This window comes from Musca domestica, unplaced genomic scaffold (genome assembly GCF_030504385.1).
Source record: "Musca domestica strain aabys unplaced genomic scaffold, Musca_domestica.polishedcontigs.V.1.1 56, whole genome shotgun sequence".
NCBI classification, from domain to species: Eukaryota; Metazoa; Arthropoda; class Insecta; order Diptera; family Muscidae; genus Musca; species Musca domestica.
Window position 1 is genome coordinate 1,282,531 of NW_026712356.1, and position 14,740 is coordinate 1,297,270.

The 14,740-nt window shown below is 32.6% G+C and overlaps 1 protein-coding gene across 3 annotated transcripts in view; it reads left to right on the forward strand.

Annotated features, from left to right (window-relative positions):
- Positions 1-14,740, forward strand: part of LOC101895265 (arylalkylamine N-acetyltransferase 1) — a 125,199-nt gene that overhangs the window by 70,176 nt on the left and 40,283 nt on the right. For all 3 annotated transcript variants that reach the window (XM_059128595.1, XM_059128596.1, XM_059128597.1), the window contains exon 2: positions 10,946-10,967. The gene's annotated coding sequence lies outside the window, so the exon portion shown is untranslated. The remainder of the gene's footprint in view (positions 1-10,945; positions 10,968-14,740) is intronic.

A 14,740-nucleotide genomic window follows, 5' to 3' on the forward strand; every position in this document is an offset into this window, starting at 1 on the left:
TTATAAGTACATATTGATCGGTTAAAGATACAGTCCCCAAATTTGGAATGCGTAACGGAATTTGGAACAAAGATAAGTTTGCCAAATTATATTGTAATCTGTTCAGATTTGGATATAGCTCCCATATATATTTTCGACCGATTTCGTTCATTTGATGCCTCAAACACAATATGAATGTTCGATTCCAATGAATCGGGATTTGATCCCAAAATAAATTTGTCAAATTATATTGAAATCGGTTCAGATTTGTATATAGCTCCCATATATATATATATATATATATATATATATATATATATATATATATATATATATATATATATATAGATATATATATATATATATGGGAGCTATATACAAATCTGAACCGATTTCAATATAATTTGACAAATTTATTTTGGGATCAAATCCCGATTCATTGGAATCGAACATTCATATTGTGTTTGAGGCATCAAATGAACGAAATCGGTCGAAAATATATATGGGAGCTATATCCAAATCTGAACAGATTACAATATAATTTGGCAAACTTATCTTTGTTCCAAATTCCGTTACGCATTCCAAATTTGGGGACTGTATCTTTAACCGATCAATATGTACTTATAAAATCTAAATTTTTGGGAAGTACCTCCGATTCTGATGCTATATCTCCAGTTCCAAGTGGAAATTCAAAAATGTATATAGCCTATGTTACTTTCAGGCGATGTTGCAGTATATATGGTATTGAAAATGGGACGTGTAGGTCCACGTTTTGGTATAGCCTCCATAAAACGGTACCCCTCGATATTTGGTACTTTACTGATTTTAGCGACATTATTCACCGGATTTGTTTCAAATTTGGTATTTGAAATTCGTAATGGATTCTACAGCCTAAGACAGAGAAGTGTCTGTGCAGGTCCAGGTATAGGCCCCATACAACGATATTTCTCGATATTAAGTGTTTTGATGATTTTAACGACATTCACGTTTTGGTATTCATGTTTTGGTACAGTATATTAGTACCTTCCTATATTCGGTATTTTGATGATGCAGGTCCAAGTCGTCGTATAGGCCCTAATATAACGGCTACATTCGGTATTTGTAAAATTTTAACAGAATTTTAAATTGATTTTATTTTTTTGAAAATTCGTTTCATATGGTGGAGGGTATTCAAAGTTCGGCCCGGCCGAACTTACAGCATTTTTACTTTTTTTCATATTTCTTCGCAATGGGGGAGGGTATAAAAGGTTCGGCCTGCCGAACTTAGCTCCTTTTTATTTATTTACATTTTTTAAGTTGCTTCCAGTAGTGAAGGGTCGTCCGAAATCAGCTGCTTTTTATTTTTTTTATACCCTACAATGCTATGTGTTAGTGGTATTATAAATTTGAAGCCATCCAATTTGGATGGTCATCGGGTAATATTTTGTGGGTGAAATAGACCATTAAATTTGTGTTAAATCAAAGTTATTACTCACGGCGAAATCACAAATAGACCAAAATGTCAATTCTGACCGTTACGTAGATGCAGATAGTAAATGGGATTTTTCCAATTTGACTTATAATATTACATATAAGTGTAGATTTTGTAATATTTTCACCTTACAACACAGTTTGGGTTTATTATATACAGATTGAAATTATCGTCCGATCCTCACAAAAAATTTCATAAGGCTAGGGTTATACTCAGAAAGGCTAGGTCTTTTGTTTTTAAAGATGTCCGCAATATATTTAGGGGTTGAAGTTGGACCAAGAACTTAAAATGTTCCTGATTTTGCAGCCGTTATAAAGGTCACAAATAGAAACCAAAGAACACGAAATCTCGCACGAAGTTAGAGTTTATGACAGCGGGTAGAATGAACCACTATTTTTGTGAGATAAAAATACCAACATTTCCATTCTACCGAAACGCTGAAAATAGCTTACAGGCGAAATTAAAAATATAACAACTAACAACACGATGGAGTGCGTAAATGTTGGGCAAGTGGACAGTGCTCTATGACATAATTTCAAAAGCGAAATCTTCCAAAATGGATTTCGACATAAGGGAGCTTCTAACATATTGTAGTGTTTGTAGGGTATCACATTGTCGTCCCCGCACGACCATAGCCTTTGCTTACATGTTTTTTATGACTTTAAACTCTGCCAAGTTCCGAAAGTAGTGGCAGTCCTAGTGTTATCATCTTCAACACTCCATTTTAATAATTTACACTACATTTTTTGTTGGAATTAAGTTAAGGAGGTGTAATTGGCAAACTATAAATAAGATTGGCACAAGATTTAATTTGTATGGAAATAGCCCTCAATTAATAATCCATATTTCCTTTTACCATTAAATGAATGCCATTGTTATGGCAAGCTGTTGACGGATTCATGTAAAAATTATAGTTCAGAGTAATGTGAAAATTAATGACCGCTCCGAAATGGTGATAGTAAATGTATATTTCAAACACACCCATTGTAATTGAACAATGATAATATTAATTATATATATAAATTTGCTGGTAACTATTAATTATATCGCTTTTTAATCATTTTTGCAAGTGTTAATGTTTTTTTTGCATTTCAAACAAATACAAATGTTTGACGTCAAAAATGCAAATGTCAAATTACACTCACATAAGAGCAACAAGTGTTGCATTGCATTACATAAATAACTGATTTGGAATGGCAGAATATTGCATACAGCATTCTGTCATTTTAATTGTTACATTTTTTTTAGAATTTAAAATTATCTCTTACATATTTATAGGGCAGGGTGTTGAGGTACTTAGTCAAGTGTGACGAATGCTTTGAGGATAATGAATAGTCATATATCAGCGATGGTTGGATAAAGTAAGTGGAAATTATGATAGCGATGTATAAGATAAACTCACGAGGTATACTACTACGTATTATGGCTCTAAAGCAGTTATAATTTAGAGGCAAAAAAACGCTAATATATGGGACATATATCCTCCTTTGAATCGATTTCTTCTAAATTTCACGGATTAGAAATCGATATTCATCAAAATCCATCCTATTTGAGTTAATATTACAATTCTAAGTACTTGTTGTACTAAAAAGTACTAAATTGAGTATTAGGGTCGCTGTTCATGTATAGCCGGGACATATGGAAGTGGTTTCGGAAATATGTACCATAATTATGCGAAAAGAACTAGATGGTACAACCAAGTTCAGACTGCTGTCATTTCTAATCCACTCGTCCTACAGCTGTTTAATTTATCCCAGTGACAGCTTATTACATTATTTACAAGCGACAAAAAGCATTTTGGTGAGAAATTTCCAGAAAAAAAGTTATTCTTGGTGATAGTGTGATTTATTTATATTTGGCTGGAAAACCACAAGTGGCTATCGTTAGAGCACTCCAGCATATAAATGTTAATAAAATTTTGTGCCTCGTACCATCGCTCGTTACCGTGATACTGGTATCGTAGCCCGATGCCAAGGAAGTGAACGGAAAAAACTGCAACATCAGCAGAAATGGTTCGAAAAGTAAAGAAGCGACTTGATCGAAACCCGCGTCGCAGGGGCCGAAGAATGGCTCGTGAGCTGAACATATCGCAATATTCCATTCGGCAAATATTGAAAAATGAGCTCGGGGTAAGCCATTGAAATTCCAAAAAGAGCAAGAACTTACACCGCAAAACAAGGAAACTAGACTCAAAAAAGCTTAAGAGTTGTTTCGCTTGGCCGAAAGTGGTGAACTGCCGAATTTGGTTTCCTGCAATGAGAAAACATTCGTTGTCCAGCAGTTTGTAAACAAACAATATGATCGTGTTTACTTGCTAAAGAGGTCAGCTGAAAATGTGCAACTTCGGTGGTCCACCAGAACTTAAGTGACGGCCATGGTGATGGTGTGGGCCGTCATAACAGCCGATGGTCGCTCTCCGCTCGTATTAATCGATCGTGGCATCAGAATAAAGGCCTAATATTATGGCGAAAATATTCTGGAGGGTGTATTAAAGCCTTGGGCACGCAAACATTTTAGCCGCAGACCTAGGACATTCCAACAGGACTCAACACCATCGCACATTTCCAGAGCACAAGGACCACCAAAATCTCTGGATACCAATCCGTTAGACTATTATTTTGGAAAGCAAGGTTGTCACTAAAAAATACCAAAGTGTCGATCACATCAAGCAGGCGCTTCACCAGGAATGGGCCAAAATACCGCAGAGCAACATTCGGACAGCGGTTTCATTGGCCGTTTGAAGGCCGTGTCAAAGGTGACCAATTCGAACAAATCTAAACGTATTCTAAAATTTGATGCTATCTCCGATATTTTTTGTTTTCATTCAATAAAATTTGACAAAAATATAAAATTTATGGTGTTTTGTCATTGTTGTAGATTTTTGTTAAATTTCTCCTCCATAGCCGTAATATGCACTCCGTAACAACAATATTTGGGAAAATACATCAAATACAGCTCAGAAATGCCTTTTCCAAATTTTATCGAGTTCGTTTCATATTTGGATATAGCTCTCATTTATATCGTCATCCGATTGCCTTTTGTTGTGCACCAAATTTTAATATTAACCCAAATAGTGTAGGGTATCATAAGATGCCCCGCCAGACTTTAAGACTTTCTTTACTGGTTGTTATTGCGATTACAACATTTAATTTGACTGAAAATTTGTTTATTGTTTTTATAACCTCCACCATACATAGTATGGAGGGTATATTATGTTCGTCATTCCGTCTGTAACTCATCGAAATAATCATTTTAGACCCAAAAAGTGTATATATATTCTTGATCAGCGTAAAATTCTAAGACGATTTAGCTCTGTCTGTCCGTCTGTTGTAATCACGCTACAGGCTAAACGAATTAAGATAAAAGCTAAAATTTTGCCCAGATCTCTCTTTTGCCTGCAGGCAAGTCAAGTTCGAAGATGGGCTATATCGGTCCACGATATCGTATAGCCCCCATATAACTGTACCCCAGATATTCTGTATTTTGATGATTTTAGCCACACTTTTTAATAGAATAGTCTGAAAATACACGAGAAGTTCTTTTTGAGCTCTTTGCCCCCTGAAAGGGAATTGTCCATATAGGTCCAAAATATCGTATAAACCCCATATAACGGTATCCCCCGATATTCGGTATTTTGATGATTTTAGCCACATTTTCCAATGGAATAGTCTGAAAATGCGCACAACGAGTTCCTTGTGAGTACTTTATTCATTGAAAGAGAATTATCTATATAGGTCCACGATATCATATAGTCCACATATAACAGTAGCACCCGATATTCGATATTCCACATTTTTTATATATATATATATATATATATATATATATATATATATATATATATATATATATATAGCCGATTTCAAGCATTTGATGCACCAAACACGCTACGTATCCCCAATTTCAATGAAATTTGAAATGTGTGATAGATTTTATTGATTGATTACCCAAATTATATTGAAATCGGTTCAGATTTGGATATAGCTCCCATATACATTTTCGGCCGATTTCATGTATTTGGTGGACCAAACACGATATGTATTTCCAATTTTAATGAAATTTAAAATAAGTAACGAAATTGGGAGCCAAAATGAATTTGTCGAATTAAATTGAAATCGGTTCAGATTTGGATATAGCTCCTATTTATATTTTCGACCGATTTCATCTATTTGATGCACCAAACATGCTATGTATCTCTAATTTAAATGAAATTTGGAATGTGTAGCGGAAATTAAAACAAATATACATTTGTCAAATTATATTAAAATCGGTTCAGATTTGGATATAGCTCTTATATATATTTTCGACCGATTTCATGTATTTTATGCACCATACACGATATGTATGTTCGATTCCAAAGAAATTTGGAATATGTAACGGGATTTTGATTAGAAAATAAATTAGTCAAATTATATTAAAACCGGTTTATATTTGGATATAAAAGTAATTTTTTTAAAATTATATTTAAATCGGATCACATTGGGATATGATTTTAATAAGAACCATTGACCCACAACGACTTAGGCTAACACTAAAAAATAACACAACAATTGATTTGAAATACGCTTATTACGCCGAAGTATGTTGCTATCTCGAATTCACTAATTGCAATAGAAACGCCACTCAACTTCAAAAGATTGCAGTTTACTGCACCCTTGGTATTTGCTATGAAATAAATAAATCCGAAGGACAAACCCTTTGTGTATGTATGTCATGTTACTGCTTTTCTAATGGCTTTGTTTATTTATGCATTAAAGTAGCGCAATAATTTTTTTTTAATTTTTATTTACATATATTCGTAAGTAAAATTTTGAATGCATATAAAATCAAAAGGGGTAGCGAAGCGCACCGGGTTCAGCTAGTATATATATATATATATATATATATATATATATATATATATATATATATATATATATATATATATATATATATATATATATATATATATATATATATTTTTTTTTTTTTTTTTTTGTGGCGACTAAAATGTATATTTCGAGGTGTTACAAACGGAATGACAAACTTAATATACCCTCCATACTATGTATGGTGGCGGGTATAAGAATTTCGAATATCAGGTGTTACAGTTAGGACATATACTAAGTTTGAGATAATTGTGAACTCAAAATTCAGAATTTTAAATAATTTTGGTAAAAAGTGTGATTGAATTGTCAAAATATCGAATATAGAAAGGTACAGTTATATGGGAGCAATACGAAGATGTGGACCTGTATTGGCAATTTTCTGTCATACTATATGGTGGAGAGTAGAAAAAAATACACAAAATTATTTTTGTAACACTTAATTATCAAATATCCTGAAGTTGGTTGGTCCAAAGACTTGTGGGATTTAAACCGTATCAAATAATGCATAACCCTTAACCCTAAGTCTGAGTCTATCATAAATTTCCCAGGCAATGACCGCCACATGGTTGCATATTAATAGCTACTCTAATTGAATATTTAAATACCTGGTATTATTAAAAATGTTGTTGTTGCCATTATATTTCGACAACCAGCTACTGAACATTGTCTGCATAAATTTCCATTGTCTGCCTAATTTTTCAGCTACATTTGTATTGTTCTGCAAACACTCGACTTCATAAATACTGCATCGAAAAATTGAAACCTACAGACTTTTTGCCAATTCATTTCGTTAAAAAAAGGAACAGCCAACAACAATGGTTGGAGTGTCAATTTTAAAGTGCTGCTGCCACCTTTGTCACAAATAATCCGATTAAATACTAATTTAATAAGCGTGATAAATTTTGACAAACTACCACTTCTACTACCGTTTACAAAAAAAGAAAGATATAATTGACAAATTAATATTATTAACTAATTGCATTGTTTATGTTTTCGATACTTCCTATGATAATTTTGACAATTCAATTATGTGAAATATCGTGAGTACGCAAATTATGAAGGTGCAAAATAAATGTCATAATGCATTTTATCAGCGTTCATTAACCCCAAAATACAAAGCGAATATTTAATCACTTGTACTTTAATTATAATTTGATAAATATTGAAATATCAATTACAAAATTTAATTTCTCATAAGTCTTTCAATATTCTGCAGAACGTTTTTCTGCATTCAACAAATCCAATTGAAACGGACATTGTTGCAATATCCGTTAAAATAGCCATTAATAACGTTATGTTCTACCACGCGGAACAACATTAATTAAAGTCGTAACCTGTCATGCAAACATGACATCTGGTCACTCGCATTATGCACACAGGTTTTATAGTTCAATGAATGCATAATGGCGTAATATTAATTAATTTGATGGCAAGATTTCGTTCAACATGCAATTTACGGGACATGGTGTGGGGAAAACCGCACAAATTGAATACGGTTGCAGAGTAGTGACATTGGGTATGAAGGATATTGCCAGCAATAGAAAATCCGTCGAATGTCTTTAGACTAACTGGAAGAGATTTAATGGACGATTTATCAAGTGATTTTATGGACAAGCTGAAGAGAGTCTTTAAAGAATAGCTAATGGGAATATTAATTAAAATATTAAAGACAAGGTGAAGAATTATTTTTTTTAATAGCCGACGAGCTGAAGGGATGATTTGTAGCGTATTTATTTGTGGAGTATTTATAAGCGAAATTTCAAGCATATTGACCTGATCAAACCATTTTTCACTCCCGGATATTTAAACTTTTTAAGAGTTTTCATAACAAACAAATAGAAACTAAGTTACCCAAGACAGGTAAAAAAGTAAAAAGTAAACCATTTTGAATGAACTAGAAAAATTAAAAAAAAAAAAAAAAAAAAACAACTAAAAATATAGCTCAAATGAAAGTCGTTTTTTTATTTTACGTCAGCGGCAAAGTACTCAAAAAGAACTCCTGGTTGGGATTTACAGAAAATTAAATTGAAATTTTGGCTAAAATCATCTAGATACCGAATATCGGGATTGCCGTTATATAAGGGATATATGAGGATATGTTAGACCTATATAGACAATTCTTTTCCAGGGCTTAAATTCGGAAAGAGCACCTTGAGTAGAATTTCAGACAATTCCATTGAAAAATGGAATACCGAATATCGGACTTAATCTTAGTCTTAGAATTTTATACTGATCAAGAACATATATACTTTGTTAGGTCGAAAATTATTAATAGATGATTTATATACGGAATCACGAACTTAATATACCCTATGCTCATACTATGCATGGTGGAGGATATAAAAATAAGTCAGAATAAAAAGTTGTAATTGGCTTCCAAAGACACCAATATTGTAAATGATTGGAAAAACTTAAATGAATTAGACCAGCACACAAGCAGACACAACAACACTATAATCATTTCTCAAAAACTGAGAGCGATTATGGAACATTTTTTTGTTAGATAGATAGGATTAGGTCTGTTTTGTTATTTTTCCTACAAAAACTGTAGGAAAACTGATATTTCAGAGAGTAAGGGAGTTATTACCAAAGACCTAAAATGGTAAAGACTAGACAAAATGCATTTTGAGCCAATGGTTTGTGTCTACAATACATAGAGCAACAGCTGATGGCAGAGACATGTTATTATAAAAACCACAATTACAGAAAAGAATAACAAATAAAAATTTGAAAAATCCAATATTTTGGTCTTACAATTTTATTCCATAGACCTTCCAAAAATTTGCATATTGCCATAGCGGTTTAAATCAGTTAACATTTGTAGCTATGTTGTTATGATATCGTAACAACAGACGTATTTTCACAGGGTTGCCATATTTTGGCTCTGTCTTGTCCTATCTTTACACTTCTATGTCTTTGTTATTACTTCTTTCCTAAAAACTGCTCACACGCCATCCCTTTAAAACTCTGAAACATTCTACCGACATGCCAAAACTAATTATTCGCTATAAAAAGGTACGGAATGCAAAAATTTTATATTTTATTAAAATAAAAAAAAAAATAAATGAGGCAAATAAAGATTTTAATAACTATCACCAATTCAGAATGGCTTTTAAGAATACCTGTAATATTTTGTGATATTTTTTATACAATGCACACTATAAAAGCAAATCGGACGATGTTATATATGGGACCTATATTCAAATCTGAACCGACCTCGATAAAAATTATTCTGTATTCTGAGCTGTATTTGATAAATTTCTCCGAACATTGTTGTTACAGAATGCATATTGCGGCTGCGGATAACAAAAATAACAAATCGGATGAACAATATATATGGAAACTATAGCTATATTTGAACCGAGTTCGATCAAATTTGGCATACTTATTTTCAGGCCTAATTTGGTCGTATGTGAAAAATTCCATACTATTTAGGCTGATATTACGCGTTTGGTGCCAAACAAATGATTTGTACAAAACTTCATCTGGATCGGGCAATAAATGCGATCTGTACTTTGCTTACAAAAATACATGGACAGACGAACGGACGGACATGCATAAATCGACTCAGAATGTGATTCTATACGTTGGTTTCCTTTTGCATGTTACAAAGAAATGCACAAAGACGTAATACCCTGACCATCTTGTGGTGTAGGGTATAACAATTTATAAAAACTTCTTATATATACATTCCGATTTTTTATTCCAAAAACTTTTTATAAAAAAAAAAAATAAATAAAAAATTGAAATCAATATTAAAAGGGAAATAATTGAAGTTATAAAAAAGTACGTAGATTAAATACTTAAGTTTTGGCCAAATCGGTTATCCTAAAAATAATTGAAAATTAAAACAAGTAAAAAAACTGTAAGTTAGGCCGGGCCGAACTTTGAATTCCTCCCACCACTTGGAACAAATTTGGCAATTTTTAAAAAAATTAAAATCCATTAAAAATTTTCTTAAAATCTGAAAAATACTGAATGTAGCCGTATATTAGGGTCTATACGACGACGTGGATCTGCATAGACAACTTTTGTCATAAGCCTGCACAAAATACCGAATATTGGGAGGTACCGTTATATGAGGGCTATACCAAAACGTGGACCTACATGACCCATTTTCAATACCAAAAGTCCTGCAGACATAATACACATTTGAGCAAATTTTTATCAACTTACTTCATTTCGTTCGGAAGCTAGAGTGATTTCCACAGACGGACGGACATCGTTAAATCGACATAGAATTTCATGCTGATCAAGAATATATATACTTTGGGGGCTAAAATGTATATTTCGAGGTGTTACAAACGAAATGACAAACTTAATATACCCTCTATACTATGGTGGAGGGTATAAAAAACAATAAAACCCCGAAATGTAAAATTACAGCTTCTAATGTAACAAACTATACGTCTGCTTTTTGCTATCGATACGCTTCCCTATCGATTTTACTTCTCATGAAATTTTACGCATTTACAGTTCGAAATTCGATAAAATTTTTAGACATGATTTTCTAAGTTCTAATTATAAATAGTAGTATTGCAATATTTATTAAAGTCTATATACTTATGACAATATACCATATATATGATCAACTTCCAATAAATCATACTTATCTTTTTTATTACAGCTCTATCTTTTAAATCTTTAAGGTATGTATTAAAGAAATTACCATATAATTAAGATTAAATTATTGTTATTATTTCATATTTCACAATAAATTATTTAAAAAAATTACTTAAAATAAACAGACAAGCCTTTAGTTCAGCTCAGCTTTAACTCAACTCTAATTGAGTAATTAATTATCATTTTATAAATACTGCCATACTTAATTACTCGAAATATTTGCAACATTTCTTAAACACTTATGGTGCTGAAATGTAATTAAATCAAATGAAATTAAGAGGCGCCAAAATTATTGACAACTCAGTGATAGATACAATACGTCACCGTTTGTTGTTTGCTTTTGTTTTTTTTTTTTTTACTACACTCAAGAACACTCATCGACTAAAAAACCGCAATACCACCTTTCGTTCATAGCTGACAAAATCAATCATTGATCTGACAGCTAGCCAAAGTGAAACATCAACAGCTGGGTGATAATACGTCAAATTTTCAATTTTGTTATTGTTATAATTTAGAGGGAGCTTAACAAAAGATTTGCCCACAAATTAAATGTTGTTTGACTTGCTGAAATGTAAACAAATAATGAAAGGCTATTGTCGGCTGGTGGGGTAAACTATGTTATGCCCTACACTATTTTTTAGTTTCTTGGAAAATCATCATTGGATTTCACACCTTATCTTGTGTTGATAGGAATATTGGCACGTGCCGGGTTTGAATGGAATCGGATACTCATTTTTCGTTGAATGAGAGATTTTAGTATTCAAAATGTTGACCTTTTGTGGGGGAGGTACCGGAATTAGTTCTCCGACCTATCCCATCTTCATATCAGACCTAAAGTTCTTAGAAATGTTGTGATAGGCGAACATTCAAGACAATTCGATTCTTAATTCACATTTTAAAAGCGTTAAGAGAAATGTTGATCCTTTGGTACTAGAAGGAATGGACCGATATAGTCCATCTACAAACTCGATCTAAGTTTGATACTAATATTACGATGTACCAAGTTTGGACCGAATCGGATACTCCCTACGAGAGTGCACCAGCCAGCCACAAAGACAGACAGAAGAACACCCCTGGATCGATGTCCTGCACTGGATTTGGGTTAAAGAGACCTAAGGTCTAATATAGTTATTTCGGTGAGGCACGTTTTATTGAATCCCTCCTGTGTTTCTGAGGGTACGGAGCTTTAGATATATGGGAACCGTGTCTCACCAAATGAAAACATTCGGTTCAATGTGCCAAAATCCGCTCCATTTGATGCAGAATAACAGTGAAATCGGTTGAAAAAATATATGGAAGCTATATCTAAATCTGAACCGATCTCCATAAAATTTGGCAGAGGCAGTTCTCAGCTGTATCTGATATCTGGTAAAACATTATCAGAAAATAAACGCCAAATCGGATGAAACATATATATGTATGAGGGGCTAGCCATATCGGAACAAATTTTCGCCACATTTGAAGTATATGCTTCTACGCTGAATTCGATCGGTATTTTGAAATAAATCCCATTTGGACGAATGTAATGCATAAGGTACCGAATAAAATTGAAATCGAACGAAGCTATATATGGGAGCTATTTGGATAGATTCTTGCCAATTTAAATTGGGTTCGTTCTTCAGCCAAACAAATGATTTGTAGAAAGTTTAATCTCAATCGGACAATAAATACGGCCTATACTTTGTTCATAAAAATACATGGAGCTAGATACGGACGGGCCGACATGCAAAAATCGACTCAGAATGTGATTCTATGAAGATCATCAAAGGTAACTATAGATCTATTTCGTTTCCCTTTGCCTGTTACCAACAAAAGCACAAAGTATGGCGGAGGGTATAAAAACTGTTGCTCCCAAGAAAAACTACTGACGAAATGGCGGGTGTTTCTAAAGGAAAATTGACTTCTGAATCACCGTTTTCCATACAACCAAGTGAATGAGAATTATTTCTCCAAAAAAATACATGGGAATAAAAATTATGCACACCACTTAACGGCCGACTATTGGTTATTCCCGATCCTACTCAAAGTAGACAATCAGGTGGGATTTCCATTATTACGGTTATAGGAGATGTAAGCCATTTCCTGTAAGTACGCAACTTATAATTCCGTATATTATACTCATCGTTACGATTTGTAGGGTGTCATATAAAAATAATGGGAAAACAATAAACAATTTGTTTTGGCATATTAGTGTAATGTGCTGAAACAACAAAATTAAAACAAACAATTCCAGCAATGTATCTGCGGTTAGACATTTTTTCGCAGTTTTTGTAAAGTATGCATGAATGTGTGTACGAAAATTAAATAAACATTTCATTGCTTTTAAAACATTAAATAGTTTTATTCTCTAACATGCCATGAAAATAATCGGTTCACTTATTTTTAACAAAAAAAAAAAAAAACTATAATATTTAATTTGCTAATTATAACATTTCTGTGTTAAAAAAATTATATTTTGCTTTGTGATGGAAAAAGGTAGAGAATTGGAACCGGTTATGTACAAACCTTGAACCTTATATTTTGTAATAATAATAAAAATGTGCAGCACAAAAAAAGTACTGGAAAAATCGAGCAAATTATGAAAATAGGTGTGAAAGTTTACATCGCAAAGTAACCATGGTACAATGAATTCAAGGTAGGGCAGAACTACCATATGATTTCAATTTTTTTTACTTTCTTGGCTTAATATGTCATCTTTATTTGTTTATGTATGTGTTTTCTTTTCAATAACAAAAAAGTGGTTCAGAAAATATTCAAATTCGGGTGTTTTCAAAATGTTTGTTTCAACGTATGTATCGACAAAATCTAGAGTTTTTGTAGCGAAATAATCCTTTAGAGATGTACTATGATTTGAAAAGAAGTTTTGATCTTTCATTCAGTTATCGCGTTTTTCAATTATTTATTCAAAATAAATGCAACAAGTTGTTTGATTTTTTATTGTTTTGATACTAATTCTGACATTACAAGCCAAACAGGTAGACCTCTATACTTGCAATTTTTTCAAAGTTAGCCTACCTTCTCTTCATTGTACCATGAAAGTAACCAAGATCGAAAAAGAAGCAATATTTCCTTTTTTTTTAATTTTCAGTAGCTTTCGGTATTTGATGATTTAAAAAAGACGCGATTCACCGGAATTGTTTAAATTTTCGAATTTGAAGTTATAAATGGGTACTACAATCTATGACGGAAAATAGTCTATGTCATGTCTTGTTATAGCCATCTATTCTTAGCTACTTTTATGGTATTAGTAAATCCATTGAAATTCCAAAAAGTGCAAGTGCTTACACCGCAACATAAAGAAACTAGTAAAGAAAGTCTTAAAGTCGGGAGGGGCCGAATTTATGATACCCTACACCACTTTGCAAATTTAGTAGATCTCCGCATAACAATTAAAAGTTTTTATGGGAGAATTCAATCATACACGATATGATTATAGTTATAATTTAAAGTTCAAAGGACTAAATATGCCGAAGCATAAATTCGGACTTGTATTGCCCATTTGGTGCACAATTAATTTGAAATCGGATAAAAATATATATGGGAGCTATATCCAAATCGGAACCGATCTCGATAAAATTTGGCAAAGATATTTCTGAGCTGTATTTGATATATTTCCCTGAATATCGTTGTTATATATGGGAGCTATAGTTATATCTGAACCGATCTTCACCAAATTTGACATACTAGTTTCTAGACTTAATTCGGTCGTAAGTGCCAAATTTCATCCCATTTGTGCAAATATTAGACGTTTGGTGCACAATAAAATGTATATCTGACGAAGTTATATATGAAACTATAT